Source organism: Lethenteron reissneri, chromosome 18 (assembly GCF_015708825.2).
Source record: "Lethenteron reissneri isolate LAM-NWPU_2019-01 chromosome 18, ASM1570882v1, whole genome shotgun sequence".
NCBI lineage: Eukaryota > Metazoa > Chordata > Hyperoartia > Petromyzontiformes > Petromyzontidae > Lethenteron > Lethenteron reissneri.
Genome location: NC_083796.1, coordinates 15481115 through 15490133, shown reverse-complemented (window position 1 = coordinate 15490133; position 9019 = coordinate 15481115). Strand labels below are relative to the sequence as shown.

The 9019-nt window shown below is 51.0% G+C and overlaps 1 long non-coding RNA gene across 1 annotated transcript; it reads right to left on the bottom strand.

Moving 5' to 3' along the window:
• Window positions 1-759: 759 nt before the first annotated feature.
• On the bottom strand, window positions 760-9019 carry LOC133343605 (uncharacterized). Its single transcript, XR_009755274.1, has 3 exons — window positions 8714-9019; window positions 7899-8029; window positions 760-838 (listed from the first exon to the last, which is right to left on the bottom strand). It is a non-coding gene; the product is annotated as an uncharacterized LOC133343605 (long non-coding RNA).

Here is a 9019-nt window from a genome sequence, read left to right as displayed (position 1 = left end):
GACTCGGACCCCGCAGATTCGCGCTGCCGCCGCCACCCGACAAGCCCAGGTGGCCACCAGGTGCCTCCGCACCTCCGATCAGCACCGTTGGCTGCGTACGGTGCGAGATAAGTCGGACGCACGTACAGGGACCCGCTTGTTGCAGTCCCGTCAAGTTGGTTTGTGCAACCAGGTGAGGAGGACTCTAGAAGAGCAGGTTGGAGTCCGATTTGTGAGAGTGAGCCGGGGCTCTAAAATTACGAAAAATAAAATCTGGCTGTCGCCTGATGAAGCTAATTGTAATTACAGGCGAAACGTCGTACTCAGATTGTAAATGTGGCTTGGCTCTCCAACACATAGTGCTGTACTAGTGATGAATTGGCCACGTTCTGTTCACGTGACAACCCTTACTAGTTGGCTGTGTCGGGTGGTGGCGAGTTTAATGACACATTTATATATTTACGGAAAACTAATGAAGAAAAGCAACGCGGCGAATAGAAGCCGGCAGAAGCCACTCCGTCATCACACGTGGAATGAAGAGGCAAGTCGCACGTGGAATGAGAGACACGTCACACGTGGAATGAGAGACACGTCACACGTGGAGTGAGAGGCACGTGCGGCGAGGTGGAGCTGCGTGTGGCTCGCGGCAGGGCCGCCTCAGTTGTCGGTGCCGACTCTGGCAGCGACACTCGCGGTGCGGTCCTCCGCACGACGTCCCAGAACTCAGAGTCGCTGCGGTTGGACTCTGCTGGGCCGATGCAAGTGTGTTGTACTCCTGATAGCCCTCGCACAAGTCTCTCTGCTTCCAGCGTGCACCAACCCGCAATGTCCAGCACGGTGAAGGATGCCAAGCACGCTCCTGGATGAGAGAAGGCTCCGATTCAGCACGGGTTCACACACAGGATGTACACACACTGTGCTCTCAATGAAGATGAGTGTCTATTTGTCATTCATATATTTTCTAAAATCAATGCCTTGAGGTCACAGTGGATGACAAATCCGCAGCAATAAGCGACACATGACACAGCCCGTACGATTAGACGGCTCCAATAAGGAGGCTCCAGCGAGGGTATGGAAACGTGCAGGTCGCCTATAGGCCGGGGCTGTTGCAGGAGCGCATGTCTATTTTAAGATAAAACAATTCCCAAATTCGTCGTCAAATCCACTGAGTTGTGCCGCCTCCCGCTGCAAGCGAAGTGACGGAGGAGGCGTTCAGGCGCGACTCGGCACTCGGGGGCCGCTGGGACACCGTCGCTCCAAGCAGCTGCAGGTGAGACATTGATTTTCTCATCAAAATACTTTTCGATAAATTGTTTAGTTGTGTTTAAATAAATGTAAATATAATTATTCTTTCAACGTGAATTTCCCAATGAAGATCACATTTTGAGTTGTTCATGTGAGAAACGGCTGCAGCACCACAGTCGTGCCCCGGGGAGGTCTCGGGGCGGCCGTGAAGGCGTCCTCCGAGTGAGAGGTTTCCCGTCTTCGTTCACTGCGACGAGCAGTGGAGCCACGCCGCTTGAGACACATTGAGGGCGGTGCAGAAGGCGCCGTGGCTGTGATGAGAGACGATGTCGCAACGCGAGGTGGCACTGCAAATGCAGCAGCTCACGGTCCGCACGCTCTCTCCCTGCTTTTGGCAGTGTCAAAGGGGTTGTGTAGTGTGGACTTGAGGGTCATGGGGACGGCATTCGAGTGCTTTGTTGTTTTGTTTCGTATTGTTTATAAATGCCAGACCGTTGGTAGATAAGATAGTTGTGTATCACTTTCACGGGAAGCCCAATAACATGACGACGTTTTGATGAATAAGAACACCATATTTTCAGAGGTCGCTCACAACAGCCCCACCTCGTGGGGATGTCGCGAGCCGCCACTGGATGAGTTTATGAACTCGTCTCCCGCCAGGGATATTTGGACGACATGAAAGCCTCTGTCGGCCACAAACATGGAATTGATGCCATGTTTGGCCACCTCGGGTGCCGCCCTCTCGACCTGCGGGGTGGCAGTGAACTCCGTGGGGGCCACGTCGCACACAGCTGGCTTGGGTTGGTAGACTGCGTGTGTCCGTGAGATGTATTGCATGGCTTTAAAGTAATTAATCTGTCACAAAAAATATGTTTTAGTCGTCTTGTGTATCTAGAGGCATTTTCAATTTACTCTCAAATGCATTGAGTCCTTGGCTTTTCGTTCTAATGAAGATTGTTTTGGCACTTCAAAGTATTGTTGATAACTCAGACACTTTTTAAAGATGAAACTCTGTTGCCTCATTGATGTATCTCAGCCCATCACATGTCACAGTAGACGTTGGTTGAGCGCTTTTCTCTCTGACCCACGTGGTGTTTGTTTGGGCTATCTGTTTGGACAGAAACGTACAAACACAGATCATTCATCTTTTGTTAACCAGTGAATAGAGCATTGAGGAAACCACTTTGACTGAATTATTTTCAAAGCGACGTGTGGGTCTGCTGTTCTCTGTTACAGGTGTAGTGACTAACTCGGAGACGATAGGACTTGGAGGCACTTCTTTATTAGCGAGCACCATCGGGATCAACACGCGTCATGTTTAGACGCTACTCAGCCAGGACAGTTGGGAGGCTGTCTGACTGGCGGGCCCGGAGGTGGTGGAGACGACGACGAGAAAAATGGCGACGATGGACTTGAGCATCACGACGGGGACCCCACGACAGCCCCTAGGTCCCCCACAGGGCCCCCCCCCCCCTTACACTGTCAGCGTGGCCTCGCTCCGCCCCGGCCACGCCCCCTTTCTAGAACCTACCAGCGGGTTCCTTCTGTGACCTTTCCCGAGACCCTCCTCTGGTGTGTCACGTGGCCTGCTGACGTCAGGGCTGCCGTACGCCGCAGATCCCCTTCCCTGCCAGCAGCCAGCGCTATGCTGCCACACGACTGTTCTATGCCACTACACGGGGACTGCCTGTCGGGCCCTGCAGAAACCCTCCCCTGGGCAGTGGCACAGATGTCACGGATGCGTTCACTGGCACCGCGAGTGTCGCGCGTAACGCACCCACAGTGCTGGGTGGAGTGGCTGTGCAACTGGCAATAAAATGTTCAGGTCGATACCAATGTCGAGGTCTGTAAGCCACGGCGAGAGGGCTTCAAAAGAGAGAGTTGGTGTAGTTTTGATATTCCTCCTCTGTTGAATAAACACAGGCTACAGTGGTTTGCGATACGGTCCATAGTTTGGGTTGCATGGCCACAAGACTGTGGCTTGTCTCTAAGGAATCTCTGTGAGTCTTTGTGGGTCTCTATGAGTCTCTATGCATCTCAATGGGTCTCTATGTGTCTCTATAATTGTATTATATTGTCCATAGTTCGGGTTGCACTGTCTTTAATTTTGAATTCATGAAGGAGATGTGCAAATCGGCCTGTTGATGTTCTAATGCGACTGATGGTTACACCAGGGTCCTTGAGGTAGAATGTCAAAGCCAGGAGATTTGAGATGGCAGAAGCAGATGATTTGGTGGTGGGAGTTGCCTGCACTCCTACAGAAAGAACATCGCATGTTCTGCTGCAGTCTAGAAGTAGCTGGCAAATTGAACGTCCATTGAGTACCAATGAACATAGTGTAGGAGTAACGAGCAATGTGCTTCGAGTGTTCGAGTTCTCCGAATATCGACGCAGCCCTTGTCAGCTGGCCGAGTGGCTGAGACGAGAAGAGGAACTGGGCTGGACTCGGCATGCACGTGGACAATCTGCAACCCACGCTCATTCCTCGCAGCGCTTCAAACCGAATAGCTCTCACGTCTTGAGAAGGCCGAGAGTCGCAATGCGTGAGAATGAAGTCGGCGTAGTGGCGCCCACCAGTAATTCCAGTGGGCAGCGAGGTACTAGGAGAGGGCAGTACAGCAAGTAGCGTCACCACCGCTCTCTCTGTGTGTGAAGCTGAGGGTGTCTTCCACTCCTATTGTAATGAGGTTTCTCCAGATGCTCCAATTTCTAGCCACACGCAGAAGTGCTCAGAAACGGAATGGGGCCAGACATTCCCAGCGACACATTCCTCAAAATGATTCTCGGGACTTGGCGCGGAGGCTCTGCTGCGTGGAGTTGAGAGCAGCGCCACGGTGACTCCGCACAGCTCCACAGCGGCCTTCGACAAGCAGGCCTCCATCTACTCCTTGAGAGGGTCTCAACAACAGGCCTCCATCCACTCCCTCAGAGGGTCTCAACAACAGGCCTCCATCTGCTCCTCCAGCCAGCATTCACTTCACGTCTTCGCACACTGCACGTTTCCACTCGTCAGCGTGACAGCTTCAACTGATGCGTGCGATGCTGTGATTTTTAAACGAGTTATTGTTATTATTTTTATATGAGATATACAGTTTCTAATGCGGGTTAATGTTATTAAAACTACGTATCATATTTTATTAACGCAACCAGTGTTAAGGAGAGTGGATTATATTGCAGTTTATTGAACTGCTTCTCTCCTTACCAGAGGTGCTCAATATTTGATGGGCAGCACGCGTGGCGGTGTCGGTGTCTGGGGCTCGCCGCGTCCCTTGCTGCGTGACGGCGCTGATCCTCATCATCCTCATCATCATCCTCCTCCTCATCATCATCCTCATCATCATCCTTCTCCTCCTCATCATCCTCATCATCATCATCCTCCTCATCCTCATCATCATCCTCATCATCATCCTACTCTTTCTCCTCCTCATCATCCTCATCATCATCCTCATCATCATCCTCCTCCTCCTAATCATCATCCTCCTCATCATCATCATCCTCCTCATCATCATCATCCTCCTCATCATCGTCATCCTCATCATCATCCTGCTCCTCCTTCTTCTCCGAAGACGAAGACGACGCCGCCATCGCCATCAACTGGGAGTGCTCGCGGCAATCTCGAGCGGCATCAACGCCGCTTCAGTCCCCCCCCACCCCCTGCACTCTTTAACGGCATGAAATATTGAGCAGCTCATACCTTTCATAAAAATGGACCTAGTAACGACATTAAACATGTATGATCGTAGCATCTGGTATCACTACTGCCAAAGAACCTTTCAATGCAATACTTTAAAACAGCAGTTCTTAATTAACGCTTCAACATTCGCTGTCAGCGCCTGCAGCGCCCTGCGCCTTTGTGAGCATCAGCAGCAGCAGCGGCCCGTGCAGACCACCCCGCCAGCGGCCCGTTCCTCGTGAGGCCACGGGCACACTCCCTCCTCTTGTTCTTCTTGTGGTTGTTGTGGTTGTTATTGTTGTTGGCCGGCGGCGCTAACAATGCGCCGTCGTCATCATCACCTCGGAGCGATCTTCCACTCGCGCGAGCGGCGTTCTTCAGTCGCCGCCCGCGGAGCTGTTCGCGTCGGCAGCGAGACGCGCCGCGGCAGCCCCGAGTCGCGAGCCCCGTCACGGATCCCCGCCGCCGACTCGTCCGCGTCCCGCAATGGCACGGCCAGCCACGTGCTGGCAGCTGGAGACGTGGCATTTAAATGAGCTGCGTGTTTGCGTGGGGACAGCTCCTGCCGGGCACGGCGTTCACTGTGAGCTTCGTCTGATGCAGACGCGCTTGGACAGAAGCTGCTGTGAAGTGGTGTAATAATGAGGAGCACTCAGCTTGTCAGCTGCAGTGGCTTGAAGCGCACGTGATGATTACAATATTAATCAGCTACTTATGTGTCCGGCAGAGCCGCACGGAGTCGCAGGAGGATCATTCCGCTACATTCCTTGAAAAAAATAATTCTGTTTTGTGTTTTAACATCTTAACACCTGTTTTATTGCCAGAAAGGATAAACCCTATTTTTATGTTGTTAAACTTTATAACTTACCATTAATATTATTAACAAAGACAATTCATGTTATATTTTATACTGTACAGTATTAAAATAAAATAAAACTGATTTCAAAGAAAATATTAAAGAAACATAATTTTATTTTTATTTATATTATACTCGAGATCGCTAAATGAATTATTTATTTAGTGTTTTCGGCATTTATTTATTATTCTACTTTATTTTTATTCTTAAAATAATGGTAACAAATACAAAGTTCGTTATAATGAAACTTCGTATATCAACGATCCACATATCGAGGTGTCACTGTACTGATGGCAGCACCCTCCTGGAAAGGAGTCGGTGAGGCTTTCCTGGGCAAAGACGTGGAATAACAATAATAACAATAAATACAATAACAACAATAACAACAATAAATACAACAATAAATACAACAATAACAACAACAAATAACAACAAATAACAATATCAACAATAAATACAACAATAAATACAACAAATAACAACAACAATAACAACAACAAATAACAACAAATAACAATATCAACAATAAATACAACAATAAATACAACAAATAACAACAACAATAACAACAACAAATAACAACAAATAACAATATCAACAATAAATACAACAATAAATACAACAAATAACAACAACAAATAACAATAACATCAATAACAATCTGTGCCCAGCGCCAGTCGTGTCCGCAGCACGCCTGAATCTTGACGAGTCGATCTGCCTCTGAGATCCACTCTGGGCACAACCACTCAGAGCAGTCGCTCACATCGCCACTACCAGCCAATACATGTCACGAGCTGCCACTACCTTTGTCTACTTCTCACGGGCAAGTCCATGGATTATCCTTGGAAGAGGTCACTGCTCAAGCGAGCTGATGATGGTGATGACAACAAATGTTGACGTGGAGACTCCAAGCGTGCATATGGTGCGGTATTTTGAAAGGATAAAACACCAATAATCAACGACAATTATCGCCATCTCTCAGCAGGACTTTTTAAGTACCGGAGATCAATACGCGCCGAGCGATTAGTATTTCATCCTCCCATGCACTCTTACGGGGTTCCAAAGAGAGGCGGATAATTGGCTCGGCTTACCGCTTCATTAGGCCGTCAGGAGAGAGCCACACGTGGGCTGACTCGGCCGTGGGCTGCTCTCTGCGTAGGGCCCTCCCGGTCGCCTCCAGGAGACGAGCATGCCATGTGGGCGTCGCGGGGTCACGGGCGAGCGAGCGGGCGCGTTATATAATAAGTCAGTGCCCGTGTGGCATTGGGGGAGAGGGGTCCAACAGGAATGCCACACTCGCTCGTATGGACGCATGTTGCACTTATTTCGCGCCGTATGTCGCCAGCCGTGCTAACAGGAGGTGCGGGACGATGTTCGTGTGTGCTCACAGAGCCTGCGGGCTTGCTCGTGGTTGGCAGGGGCCTGACGCGAGATGTTGAGCTTGGACTCGTCGTCCTGTGCATCGCATTAGCGAGATTCACGCGGTGCGAGCTTGACTATCGGAAATCCACTAAATGGGGTTGAGTGGATTTTCATTAGGGCGTGCCGTCATCGCAAGAGAATTACTCTCCCTCTCTTCCACATTCAGTTGGAATTGAACATTCATCACTGCCGGGATTCCGAATGGCAGTGTCAACGGAGCAGCGGGAGAGAAAATAATTCAAGAACGTGGAACATCGCTCTGGTATTTGTATAAATTGACGTTGACTGTACACTCACAGAACGCGCACGGACACATGCACACGTGTGTGCCTTTCCACACGTCGTCCATGTGACACGAGCAACTGAGTTGTGCACACAAATCCCATGTGCAGGTTTCCCTCGCGTTACGCGTTAGTCGTAGTAAGATGCGTTTCAAGAATAGGGCGCACAAAGCGAGACCGCACGAGGAGACGGCTGCCTGCCGGGTAGCGCGCACAGTGATGTGCACACACACGCACACAACGCTGCCCCACGTCAGATCGTACAGCCGCATGCAGAGTGAATTCAAGCCGCTTAGTAGATCATTTTGGGGGTAGAATTAGGTTATAACCGCGCGTATGCGAAATCGTACAAACCGAACCCACATAAAGTGAGGAAAGCCCGTACTGTCATTTAACACATCTCTAGCTCAGCCGATCCATAGGATGCCCATGCCCGACCTACGAGTTGGTCGTCATTTTAGCCAGCAAATGCTGACAGCCATAGTAGACTCGCCAATGGAGTCCAGCTGCTCTGCACAATGATGAAACCGTGTCGTCTTCTCTGCCATGTCCCGCCAGCTTTCTCTGTGACGCCTGCGAAGGAGAGAGATGCCACACGGTCACCCGGCAGGATGCAAATGTCCATAGCTCGGGTCGCTGTATCGGAATTCACATTCAGTGGAAACGCGCGGGTAAATGTGTGAGCATAACAAAGTGTGACGACTGATGACTCGCATATTCGCCTTCCCCGAGCGGCAGCGCCAGTGCGAACAATCGTGCCTCACATCAAGAAGCAACTGGGTTTGATTCCCAACTCGGGTGCCTTTCTGCTGCGTGGAGTTTGTATGTTCTCCTCGTGTACTGCCTGGGCTTTCTCAATTTCCATCAAGACATAAAAAAAACCATACACTGTAACTACCATTAGCCAAAAGCCCCAAGTTCGGAATAATGACCTGCAAATTATAAACTTAATTTGATTAAACACAGCAGCGACATCGCCCACGACTGCCAACATTTGGCATGTCCCTGCTTAAAAGTAGTCTTGAGACTGTGCGAGGCTTTCCTGGAGTAAGCGAGCGCAATAAACCCAGCGAGCCCTCTCTCGTGTGCTCCCTGGGCACTCGGCACGACTGGCTGCTCGCCCCGTGCGCCGGAGAGAGCCTCCGTCGTGAGAGCAGTGCTCCTCCTCCTGCTGCTGCTGCTCCTACGCCAGCGCGGTGCATTAGCAGCAGCAGCAGGAGCAGCAGGAGCAGCAGCAGCACTCCGGTATCGCCTTACCGCCGTCACGCGCGCTAATGGGCGGAAGAGCTGCGGGAAGCAGGGGGCGAGGCGGCGCGGCCCCTTGGGAGCCCCGAGAAACCACATCCGTCCCCTGGCCCCGGTGATTCTCCGGCACTCATCCCGCGCTCTCCCTCCCCTTCACTCGGCCCGTTCCCTCGACATTAAATATTCACGATCGAGAGCAGCAGCAGCGGCGGCGGCGGCGGCGTAGATGAGGAGGAGGCCAGGGAGCGGACAGCGCACGGCGCGAACCTCACTCCTAAAAACAACAACAACCAACAGGGAACAACCCAGGCGACTCAC